The 13,456-nt window shown below is 44.8% G+C and overlaps 1 non-coding gene and 1 pseudogene across 1 annotated transcript; both read right to left on the bottom strand.

Moving 5' to 3' along the window:
• Positions 1 to 1,751: 1,751 nt before the first annotated feature.
• On the bottom strand, positions 1,752 to 3,711 carry LOC105901918 (annotated as a pseudogene).
• LOC116218787 lies at positions 2,105 to 2,232 on the bottom strand. Its single transcript, XR_004163036.1, has one exon. It is a non-coding gene; the product is annotated as a small nucleolar RNA ACA64 (small nucleolar RNA).
• Positions 3,712 to 13,456: the final 9,745 nt, after the last annotated feature.

Here is a 13,456-nt window from a genome sequence, read left to right as displayed (position 1 = left end):
AATATGTTAATATTAAATTATATTATCTCTAATAAATATAACCTGTTTTTTCAGGACACCTGTCGTGTCTCCCTTGCGCGGTCTGCCTTCCTCACTCTCCTTCTCCTTCAGGACGCTCATCCTGCTTTCCCATCCTTCGTTACCTCCGAAATCTCGTATTTAACTCCCATTTTCCACATTTCAATGCCCTATGCTTCCATCTCCTCCCTCCCTACATTTGTACCTCCCGCACACAGATCACACAACCTGTCCAGGACAGAGGTCCCACAGTGGCCACCTAGTGGTGGAAAGGCTGTATGACACCAGAAAATGAAATGATGTCATCCATTCCAGAGGTGACTGAAGCTGCACATGTTCAGAACACAGCTGAACAGACATTTATCATTTTCTTTTAATGCGGTGTTCTTGAAGTCTTAGATGAAGAACAGTAGCAAGGACAATCTGACTGATTTGAATTTAGAAAAGGTCCTCTGGCACTTTGCCAAGTCTGGCACTCCTCATGTGTGTGTGTGTGTGTGTGTGTTTGTGTGTGTGTCTGTCTGTGTGTGTGTGGTCATCTCAGTTTGGTGACATTTTGTGCCATTTTCTTTGCCATTTAGTCAGCAAAAGCTCCACATCACATAAAATATCACTCTATATTTGCTTCTGCAAGGAGGAGCATGTTAGGGTTTATGCATATGCGCATGTGTGTTCATGAGAACTGTATTTCTGATAGTTCTGGTCTGTACAAATTAATTTAAAAACGCAACTAATTGGTTCATGTATTTATTCACATCCAACGGTCTTTTCCTTAAAGGATTTTTAACAAGTCTCTGAATCTGTTTTGTGACCTCTGTAGCGTTTAGTTTTAAAATGAACAATAGACACAAAAGAATAAATCCTTATATGGCATCAATAGTTTTTTGTAATGCTGTTGCGGACTGGCCACATGGCATCTGGGTTGAAATTGTCATCACTGGACTCACGCAACTGTAGCGCTTTCCTGTGGTTTAACGGCGTTGGTGATCATAGACATAGGTCCTATATATGTCGATGTTGGTGATGACACCAAATGTATTCCTGCAGTGCAATTGGTTTAACCTCTGGTCTCCGTTTTACTCCAATCGCTTCAACGTGAATTTCTCACCGTCAGGGTAACCCCAGGGATTTTCTAGAACGTAATTCCTGTACTGACAGATTATGGTATTCTCCCCAGTCTACATCGATTGTCATCTGCATACTGATGTCTAAAACTTGTATACCATTTACATTTCTGCATCAGGTGACTACAATAAATATGCCTATTGTCCATGACTTATGCTGTTCCACACTAATCATAGATTTATAATTTAAGTCACCAAACTCCAAGAATGCATGCTTAAATCACAACAGTACCAAGATCTTTCCGGGAACTCTCATCTTTACTCATTTAAAGACATATATTCCCTAAGAGATAAACCTCTTCATACAGGAGCAATTTATGTTTTTTATATATACACACACAGAGGATTCAGCTGCTTTTCATACACTTACATGTTCATGATCACAGATCAAAATGACCAGACAGATGAGGCAACAGCACAAAAAAACCTACAACATGGCCGTGCCACCCGCCCATAGATTACACGAAAAGGGAATAGTTAAAAATGTCCATTTTGGCATGACACACTGAGTTTCTGAAAGGAAAAACACACCCTTCATTCATGACCACTAGAGAGTGCCCTGTCCCTGGAGTTGATATGATATCAGTGCTGAAAGTGTTACCAAAGTGTTTAGATGTGGGGAGAAAAACACAAAGTGGCAGAGTAAAACATGCAAACATCCAACGACATCATGACCAGATAAGGAAGTACATTACTACAAACGGATAGGTCTGCATCGTCTGAGGTTGCACCCTTCTTCTTTGGAATCTGGGCTGCCTAAAATGAGGAAAACAAACCAGCAAGAAGTTGGAAACCGTAATCCTAACGCACCAATTTAACCACTGTCAATTCACATGATCAACTGGACATCCTAATGGATCAGTAACAAATCAAACAAAAAATAGCCAGGCACAGCTTCCAGATGAGACTATTAAAACAGCTATTATATAAATATGTAACATACTAGTAGATGAGCATTACTAGAGTGTGGGCACATGGGTTTGATTGCACAGTCACAGGGACTGGAAATAAGCTTTGATGCGCCACATTACTGTTGGCACAGGTATCTTCCCCCCACTGACTGATGCAGTGGGGGGGATTTTCAGTCTATGCCTTTAATTTATATTTACATAATATTAGTGCTGAAACAGTTACCACAGTGTTTAGACGTGGGGAAATAAGGTAATCATAACACACATTTAACCACTGCCAATTCACATGATCAACTGAAGTAGCTACAAAACCAAACTAAACCAAACTTACAAATCCAGGGAAGTCGTAGTCGATGCCCTTTGCAGCGAGCCTCTTGCACAGTTTAGCCTCTTTGCTCAGGAGCTTTGCCTTGGTTTTCTCCAGCCCCTCGGAGGAGTGCTTCTGGTTGTAGCGGGTAACTGCGGGCTGTGTTGGCTTCTTAAACTCCATCTCGCTGCCCAGAAACAGCTTTTCATGTACCTTCTCTGGTGGTACCACGTGGCCTGTCCAAACAACAAGTGCCAAGAGTGCACTTAGCAAGTAGCAAACCTACTACTGGTAGTCAAACTACTCTTCATGTAAACCACACCACCAATCCCAGACACAAGGTAATCAAATATATGTGCATGTTCCTCCAGCACAATTCAAATATACCATTATAGACAGCACCAGCCCTGAGATAAACACGGTGACTTAAGGAGGTTGTTAATTTGTTAAATAATAAAATGTACAAAATGCTACTCAGGTTAAGCAGACTAATACTCACACTTGATCAGTCTTTCACCCATGAGGTAGTTGTTCATGGTCTCAGCCACAATCTTGGCCACTTCATCGCAGTCGAATTCAATGAAAGCATAGCCTTTGCTTCCACCTGTCTGTAACAGACATTTCAATGCATCAGAGCAATCTTGATATGGGTCTTTATTATTATCAGTGGTACAGGAGGTAAATAAGTCATTTAGTAATCAGAAGGTTGCTAGTTCGATTCCGTGTCGAAGCGTCCTTGAGCAAGACACTGAACCCCTAATTGCTCCTGATGTGCAGTGTGCCATCAGTGTAAATGTAAAAATAAATGTGTATACATTGTAAGTCTCACATATGTAAGTCGCTTTGGATAAAAGCGTCTGCTAAATGACTAAATGTAAATGTAAATGTAAAATTATCAGAAAAGCTTAGCCACGTGTTCGAAATGTTCGGAAAATTAGATATGAGCTAAGCTTAGCTTTTACAAAGCCAAGTGTTCGAAATGTACGAAAAAATAAAGGATTCGTTTAAAGTTACGGCGTAAGGATTTTATATGAAGCGAAACTGCTGCCGTTGAACACTAATGTCAAACCTCACCTTCTTACTTCGGGACAGTCTCACCCTTACGATTTTCCCAAACTGCTAGAAATAAGACTTGAGCTGTGGCTCAAACAGTCCTCTTGGAATGTGTCCCACGTAAATCACCCCAGGGGACAACTGAAGTGTGGACTGGGCTGTGGACAAGAGCAAGCAACCACGAGGTTAGCAATCACAATGTTAGCAACCACGATGTTAGCAATGTTGGTTTACAGACTTTATAAACGGTGCAGACAATCATCAATACATCCCCCCACACACCCTCACCCACCCTCATGAGGGGGGACTGCTCATCAGTAGTCCAGTCGAGCGAACCCCTCACGTTACCCAAAATGTCACTAATGTGAGATTGTGTGTGTGTGTGTGAGGGAGATTCTGTCCGTGTATGTGAACATGAGCATGATCATGTGTATAAATGTCTCCCTAAATACATTAAACGGAAGATGTTAGGAATGTCTGGGAACATACCTGGTTGTGTTCCCAATGAGGGCTTTGTTAGACCCCTGGAATATGTGTGTGAGTGTACATGTGTGAGAGTGTGAGTATGTGTGTGTGCGTGTGTGCGTGTGTGTGTGTGTGTGTGTGACCACTTGTATTCTGAAGTGTGTGCGAGTGTGTGTGTGAGAGAGAGAGAGAGGGGCTTTCAGACTCACTTATCCAGTGTGTTCGTCTGCCAATCTTTCAACATCAGGTCTAAGAACTCATAACAGCGTCTAACAAAAAAAAAACACATAATCAGTTTTATCCAACATACCAAAGCAACAACACATATCTGCTGTTCCTGTGCAGCTCATGTGCAGTGGGAGAGCTGTGTGAGACTGAGAGGTATCTGAGCTGTGTTTGACTGAGAGGTATCTGAGCTGTAGGTGAGACTGAGAGGTATCTGATCTGCGTGAGACTGAGAGGTATCTGAGCTGTGTGAGACTGAGAGGTATCTGAGCCGTGTGTGAGACTGAGAGGTGTCTGAGCTGTGTGTGAGACTGAGAGGTATCTGATCTGTGTGTGAGACTGAGAGGTATCTGAGCTGTAGGTGAGACTGAGAGGTATCTGAGCTGTGTGAGACTGAGAGGTATCTGAGCTGTGTGTGAGACTGAGAGGTATCTGAACTGTGTGAGACTGAGAGGTATCTGTGCTGTGTGAGACTGAGAGGTATCTGAGCTGTGTGTGAGACTGAGAGGTATCTGAGCTGTGTGTGAGACTGAGAGGTATCTGAGCTGTGTGTGAGACTGAGAGGTATCTGTGCTGTGTGTGAGACTGAGAGGTATCTGAGCTGTGTGAGACTGAGAGGTATCTGAGCTGTGTGAGACTGAGAGGTATCTGTGCTGTGTGAGACTGAGAGGTATCTGAGCCGTGTGTGAGACTGAGAGGTGTCTGAGCTGTGTGTGAGACTGAGAGGTATCTGAGGTGTGTGAGACTGAGAGGTATCTGAGCTGTGTGTGAGACTGAGAGGTATCTGAGCTGTGTGAGACTGAGAGGTATCTGAGCTGTGTGAGACTGAGAGGTATCTGAGCTGTGTGTGAGACTGAGAGGTATCTGAGCTGTGTGAGACTGATCCCATCTTACCTCCTGACAGCCACCGATTTGGACGTGCAGTTGCTTGTGATGATGGGGATGAGGCGGGGATAGTGGGTGTGCTGCAAGAGGGAGACACGGTCAGTCAATCTATACTACATTAATCTGTAGAGGACATTCATCTATAGAGGAGACCATACTGGACCAATACGCTCTCAGGGGAAAAAGTCTTCAGAAATGTTATTACATTTTCATGGTGTTTTTCATTGTTAAGATAAATTACTGCAGAACTAGAGGTAATCCCATCAAGCCTGGCTCAGCTGGACCCTGGATGCAGCTAGTTAGGAACATTGTCTGCCAGAAACGTAAACCTATGACTTTCTGTTGTTTTTGAACGCCTTTGTCGTTACCTAGCATATTGATTACTTGTTACACTGAAGCCATGTTCATTTTAATACCAAGTTTATTTTTTTTTTAAAAGCGTGAGCTTGAAAGTAATTACTGCAAATTAAAGGCTGAGCAATAAAAACGTCATTCAAAACTATATTTTAAAGATGTGTGGAATGCAGCACACGCTGTGTTTATTTGCAAAGGACTTTGCAATCCAACATCATCAAATCAGTCAAATGAAAGTCCAAAGTCCTGGGGGGCTGTGGCGCAAGCAGCAAAACCTTCACTATCTTATCTGATTAAAGGCAAAAAGCCCAAAAATAAATATTAAAAAAAAAAAAAAAAAAGTCCTCTTGTCCGGGACGCTGTGTCTGTGTGTGTGTCTGTGTGTGTCTGTGTGTGTCTGTGTGTGTGTGTGTGTGTGTGTGTGTGTGTGTGTGTGTGTGTGTGTGTGAGTGTGTGTGAGAGAGAGAGTGCAAGTGTGTGTGTGTGTGTGTGTGTGTGTGTGTGTGTGTGTGTGTGTGTGTGTGTGTGTGTGTGAGTGTATCTTTGGAGGGAGGCATTCACATATGAGATGTGAAAAAAACACGCAACAGACAAGACCGTTTCTCTGCAAAGTGAGTATGGGCCATACTCCACCAATGGGCCACACACACACACATACACGTAACTCTACATACCATACATACAGAGACAATCCAAAACCACCACACAGACAGTCAAAGACACACACACACACCAAAGAGCTCCGCAGGCAATACGACACACATTCCCACTCACACACAGACACACAGACACACACACACACACACACACACACACACACCTCCCCAGGGAGAACAGCGGCAGGTGAACACCTGACTATTTGTTTCGCAGGTGTAGATGCTGGACTAACAGGCCAGGTGAGCTGAGAGCAGACAGCATGAAGGAATCTACAGCACACTCCACTGGGAGGAGAGAGAGAGTGAGAGAGAGAGAGAGAGAGAGAGAGAGAGAGAAAGAGTTCAAGAGTTACAGTTAGAGTAAGAGTGAGAGAGAGAGAGTGAGGGACTAGAGTGCTGCTACAAACAGAATTATACGCAGCACACACACACACACACACACACACACTCACACACACTTGTGCACTGGGCAGACATGCAGACTTAAAGACATGCGCTCGCACACACTCACATAAACATGAACACATCTCACACAGAGAAGTGCAAGCCTTGGCAAAGGGCCCCAGTGCTGCACAGCGGGCTGTCAAAAGAACCAAGTACCGCACAGCGGGCTGTCAAAAGAACCAAGTACCGCACAGCGGGATGTCAAAAGAACCAAGTACCGCACAGTGGGATGTCAAAAGAACCAAGTACCGCACAGCGGGCTGTCAAAAGAACCAAGTACCGCACAGTGGGATGTCAAAAGAACCAAGTACCGCACAGCGGGCTGTCAAAAGAACCAAGTACCGCACAGTGGGATGTCAAAAGAACCAAGTACCGCACAGCGGGCTGTCAAAAGAACCAAGTACCGCACAGTGGGATGTCAAAAGATCACCCAAACACAACATGGCCACCCCAGCATGGAAGATTACCCCCATCATCCAATTACTCCATCAGAGGTGCAAAGGCTAACCCCTCGTAAAAAGACCCCCAAACACTACAGCACGTTCTCATTCACAATCCTGATTGTAATAAACAAAATCAACTGATTCTGCTGACCGGGGTGCAGCCAGGTCAATGGAGCACACCTCCCACATGTCATGTCTATATGGGGTGGACAGATGCATATGGACATAAGCGTGGATGCATATAGACTTGACAAATTTGTTTTGACCTTCTTTCACAGGCAAAATCATCATAGCAAGCCATTATAGCAATACACCAGAAAAAACTCTGAGTATGTGGAGTACATCTAGACAACTTCCCAAACGTTGAGGTTTGGTGTTCAGGTGTTGCTTCCCACCTCAGACCACGGAGGTCCCCAGGAGGCCAGATTGGCCAGAGACCAGGACCTAGATTGGCCGGATCACTAGAGCCATGGCATGAAACAAATTACTTATGTAAAGCCACATTATTTATCTCTGGAGTAACACAACGTTAGCCCCTGCTGCCGTGGTTACATAATGCAGATATGTAACCAGACAGGGCTGGTGGCGGAGTAAGTATTCTCTGTGTTTATTGCATGGCATCTCAGCAGGGTTAATAACCGGGGGAGCTCTGCTAAAGAGTCCTTATCAGCCAACATTAACCTCCCTCTGATAAGAATGGGCACTCTGTACTTAACACATGACATGTCAGGGTGCACTTAACAGGTTGTTTAATAAGGTCACACCACTGAGAGACACACACACACACACTTATTTACATTCATTCACTCACACACACACACACACACACACACACACACACACACACACACACACACACACACACACACACACACACACACACACACGCTCACATTGATTCACACTCACACACGCAAACACACACACTCACTTACATCCATACACTCATACACACACACAAACACACTTTCACTCACTCACTCACACAAACAAACATTCACACACACACACACACACACACACACACACACACACACACACACACACACACACACACACACACACACACACACACACACACACACACACACACACACACACACACACAGAGAGAGAGAGAGAGAGAGAGAGAGAGACTCACTTACAACAGTACTCTGCTTCAAAGTTGTGAGCTGGGAGTGCACTTGCTAGAAGCGAGGGGTGGGGGGGGGGGAGAGAGAGAGAGAGAGAGAGTGAGTTAAGAAAGGGAGATAGAGCAGACTTAGTCACCATGATTCGTAATTCAATTCGGTTAAGAGACCTAATCAATCGAGCAGCAGGGGTTTGATGAATGACATAATAACAGCTGATATGAATCATATAGAATTTCATTTTGGGAAAGACATTAGAGAGAGAGAGAGAGAGAGAGAAATAAAGAGAGAGAGGGAGAGAAAGAAACTTTGGGAAAGAGAACGATTTAAGAGAGATTGAGCAGAGAGAAAAACACTAAGACAATATGCTCCAAGATAAAGCCGAATTAAAAGATTATTAAAAAACACTTTGGAGAGGGAACATGGCCAAGCTGGTCATCCATGCCAGCACTCTACACGACATGCCCCCCCCCTTTATTTACTTTATTTAACCTCAAAACGTCATGACATTTCTTACATAATGAGTAACTGAGGCATATAAAAGTGTCTCAGGAGTGAGACGAACAACCTTCTAAAACTGCTACTACTGAAAATAGTACTACTGCTACTACACAACTACTGTTAAAGATGAGGGCTGTCATCACACTGCTGGTAGTGCTGCTCTCCATGTGTGGATCTCAGGCACAGTTCACCAAGACTGACTACACAGACAGCCATAGCGGTGGGAAATATGCTGAACTCAAAGGCATGTTGGTGGAAATGAAGCTGAGGCAGACCTTCCTATACTCAGAGGTGGCCACTATAAAGACCGAGGTGATGACCCTGAAAAAGGAGAATGATGCGCAAGACACCCAGATAGACGCTGGGAAGAGCGAACTGGCAGCAATCGAGGCTGAGCTGGAGAAACTCAATTTGGAACATGACGTAGTTGATGCAGCGGTGAAAGAAGTCAAGGACAGAATGGCAGCCATTGAGATTAAAGTAGTGGTTCTGCAGAACTCGATTAAAGAGACACCCAAGGTGGCATTCTCAGCAGGTCTGTCTGACACAGGATTCATAGAGGCTGGGGCAAATACAGGAAATCTGAACTTGGTCTTCACTAGAGTCATCACCAATGTTGGAGAGGCCTACAGCAAAATTACCGGCATCTTCACAGCTCCAGTAAGAGGAGTTTACTACTTCAGATTCACTGTGATGGATATACTAAAGTCACACTGGATGGTCGCCAGCCTGGTAAAGAATGGAGAGTGGGTCATGTATTTGGCAGAGTATGATAACGATGACAAACAGTCCTTCCTCTCCAGTGGTTTGACTCTGCTGCTGGAAGCGGGAGATAAAATCAACATGCAAATCCCTGCAAAAGCCAGGCTCTTTGATAGTACTGGTAACCACAATACCTTCAGTGGCTTCCTGCTCTTTACTGTTGAAGGCAGTAAAGATCAGTCCCCAGTTAAAAGCATTCAGTAGAGAGCAGAGAGGGGAGGTAAGGAACTGGGGCTTTCAGTGGCTTCCTGCTCTTTCCTCTTTTGAAGGGAAAACACTGCTCAACTGCTCATGATGTCAAATGATAAATAATATGCTTCATGATCATGCTCAAATAAAGCACTTTTAAAATGCAAATCCTTCTGTGTCATCATTAGAAATATTGAGCAATGCTTTATCAACACAGATCAATATTTATGGAGTGTTTTTCCTGTCTTTAATGAAGTGCATGGAGACGGGAACAGATAAACCAATGAAAATGAAGAAAAGGGGAGAGAGAAAGTGTGCGTGTGTGTGTGTGAGAGAGAGAGAGAGAGGGAGGGAGGGAGGGAGAGAGAGAGAGAGAGAGAGAAAGAGAGAGCGAGAGTATCGCTTTAGTTGACCCCAAATCTTTCAGCAGCTTGTGTTGAAGTGTTTGGGACCAGGAAAACTATACAGCAAGTGTTGTGTGAGAGATAGAGAGAGAGGAAGGGAGGGAGAGAGAAAGAGAGAGTGTGTGTCACTGAGAGAAAGAGAGAGAAGTAAAAGGTAAAGAGAAAGAAAGACAGAAAGAAAAAAAGAAAGAAAGACAGAAAGAAAGAAAGAGTGTGCTTCTTCCTAAAGAACACAGCATATGCTGTTTTTCATCTCTGAACAAGAGGACTGACAGTCAGAGGTAGTCAGGACTGCAGGAGTGGCCATATTGGGACACAAAACCAGCCTGAGTCTATGATCAGCACACCGTGAACATGACCAATGTCTCATGCGTTCGATCACCAGCTGTAAGGTGTAATGCTATATGCTGTACGCTGTGCTGTTGCATGTATATTTACTCAACAAATGCTTGCAGTCAAAACCAGCTTCTCACACTGATGAGTAAGACATCTCGTTTACATGTGCACGACTAAGGTAACACCCTCACAATTAGTGCTTAGCAGTTGGAGCTCATTTCAACCACTGGGAGTGCACTGAGGGCCAACTTCTGCAGTGGCCGGCTAAAACAGAGCTGTGTACCAACAACACACTCCACTCCTTGAATTCTTTCAATTTCCGGCCAATTCTATCCCCCCTCATCACTCAGCCATGGCGACCGGGGTGTGTGATTTCCGGGAGCAGAGGGTTGACTTCACTCACCTCACATCACACACACACACACACACAGGGTTGACTTCACTCACCTCACATCACACACACACATACAGGGTTGACTTCACTCACCTCACATCACACACACACCTAAATTTCCCTTGGGATTAATAAAGTATCCATCTATCTATCTATCTATCACACACACACCCACATCACACACACATCACACACACACACTGTCTGGGGTTTTCAGCTCCAGTCCCCTTCATGTCCTTCCCCGGCCTGAGCCTGAGGATGCAGCTGTGAGCAAAGGCATGGCGATGACAGGTCACCCCCTGACCTCTGTGTGTGTGTGTGTGTGTGTGTGTGTGTGTGTGTGTGTGTGTGTGTGTGTGTGTGTGTGTGTGTGTGTCTGTGTGTGTCTGTCTGTCTGTGTGTGTCTGTCTGTCTGTGTGTGTCTGTCTGTGTGTGTCTGTCTGTGTGTGTCTGTGTGTGTGTGTCTCTGTGTGTGTGTGTGTCTGTGAAAAATCTCTTGTGTAATAATGTCCTATTGTCACAGGGCAAAACCTTTACAAGTAATCTCTCCTCGTGACTAGCATACATGAGCTTTAGGCCTCCACCATAAAACACCGGGACCTTCTTTCACAGGCAAAATCATTATAGCAAGCCATTACAGCCATACACCAGAAAAAACTCTGAGTATGTGGAGTACATCTAGACCATCGGTTCCCAAACTGGGGTACGTGAAGTGGTTCAGGGGGTACGCGGGGAGAAAATGTCCGCGATAACAGAAAACGGACGGAATTCGCAGAATGTACTGTTTGAAACAGAATTGCAACTTTCAGACGGAAACATCATTTTGTGCATCAAAATCGCCCAAATTCCCCTGTATTTTGTCCTGCAAGGCTGTATTTCTTTCTTATAAACACAACGATCGCAACTATGAACAAGCATTAATTAGAAAACAAAATCACTGAGAAAATGTCACGTCTGTGCTGAACTCCACTCCGGCCACGCCCCCCTATTCAACACAGACCTCCGTAGCCTGTCAAATGAATTCGCTCATCTTCCCAATATCGCCTGCAAATAATGTTTTTTTAGTCTTCTGTTCTGTTGATGGCTGGCAAACAACAACCTTAGAAGGTTTGGGTCACTTGTGGCACATATTATTCACTCATTTTAAGCCATCAATCTACCTCTGGGTGAACAAAATGAGCCGAAACGGATTAAAACGATTAAATGTCTGAAGGGGTACGGGACTGTAAAAAGTTTGGGAACCACTGATCTAGACAACTTCCCAAACGTTGAGGTTTGGTGTTCAGGTGTTGCTTCCCACCTCAGACCACGGAGGTCCCCAGGAGGCCAGATTGGCCAGAGACCAGGACCTAGATTGGCCGGATCACTAGAGCCATGGCATGAAACAAATTACTTATGTAAAGCCACATTATTTATCTCTGGAGTAACACAACGTTAGCCCCTGCTGCCGTGGTTACATAATGCAGATATGTAACCAGGCAGGGCTGGTGGCGGAGGAAGTATTCTCTGTATTTATTGCAGATATGCAAGCAGGCAGGACTGGTGGCAGGGTTAATAACCGGGGGAGCTCTGCTAAAGAGTCCTTATCAGCCAACATTAACCTCCCTCTGATAAGAATGGGCACTCTGTACTTAACATATGACATGTCAGGGTGCACTTAACACACGACATGTCAGGGTGCACTTAACAGGGTGTTTAATAAGGTCACACCACTGAGAGACACTCACACACTCACACACACACACACACACACACACACACACACACACACACACACACACACAAACACACAAACACACACACGCTCACATTGATTCAGACTCACACACATACACGCAAACACACACACTCACTTACATCCGTTCACTCATACACACACACACAAACACACTTTCACTCACTCACTCACACAAACAAACATTCACACACACACACACACACACACACACACACAAAGAGAGAGAGAGACGCACTTACATCCACCCACTCACTCACTCACTCACTCACTTACATGCATTCACTCACACACACACACACACACACACACACACACACACACACACACACACACACACACACACACACACACACACACACACACACACACACACACACACACACCGAGCCAAGCGAGGAAATCAAGCGAATCCCCCATAATGACACAGAAAGCTGTCGCCTGGCAACCATTTGCACGTCCCCCTAATGAGAAGTGCTTATTACAATGGGGCGTTCTGTAGTCCCCCACATTTGTTTCCATATCACCGCAGTGACAACAGTACTCTGCTTCAAAGTTGTGAGCTGGGAGTGCACTTGCTAGAAGCGAGGGGTGGGGGGGGGGAGAGAGAGAGAGAGAGTGAGTTAAGAAAGGGAGATAGAGCAGACTTAGTCACCATGATTCGTAATTCAATTCGGTTAAGAGACCTAATCAATCGAGCAGCAGGGGTTTGATGAATGACATAATAACAGCTGATATGAATCATATAAAATCCCCCAGAATTTCATTTCGGGAAAGACATTAGAGAGAGAGAGAGAGAGAGAGAGAGAGAGAGAGAGAGAGAGGGAGGGAGAGAGAGAAAGAAACTTTGGGAAAGAGAACGATTTAAGAGAGATTGAGCAGAGAGAAAAACACTAAGACAATATGCTCCAAGATCAAGCCGAATTAAAAGATTATTAAAAAACACTTTGGAGAGGGAACATGGCCAAGCTGGTCATCCATGCCAGCACTCTACACTCTACACTCTACACGCCCCCCCCCCACCTCACCCCCCCCAGCCCCACCTCACCCCCCCCACCTCACCCCCCCCAGCCCCACCTCCCCCCCCCCTCCCCCCCCCTATTTACTTTATTTAACCTCA

This window comes from Clupea harengus, chromosome 2, assembly GCF_900700415.2.
Source record: "Clupea harengus chromosome 2, Ch_v2.0.2, whole genome shotgun sequence".
NCBI classification, from domain to species: Eukaryota; Metazoa; Chordata; class Actinopteri; order Clupeiformes; family Clupeidae; genus Clupea; species Clupea harengus.
This window is presented reverse-complemented; position numbering and strand designations above follow the sequence as displayed.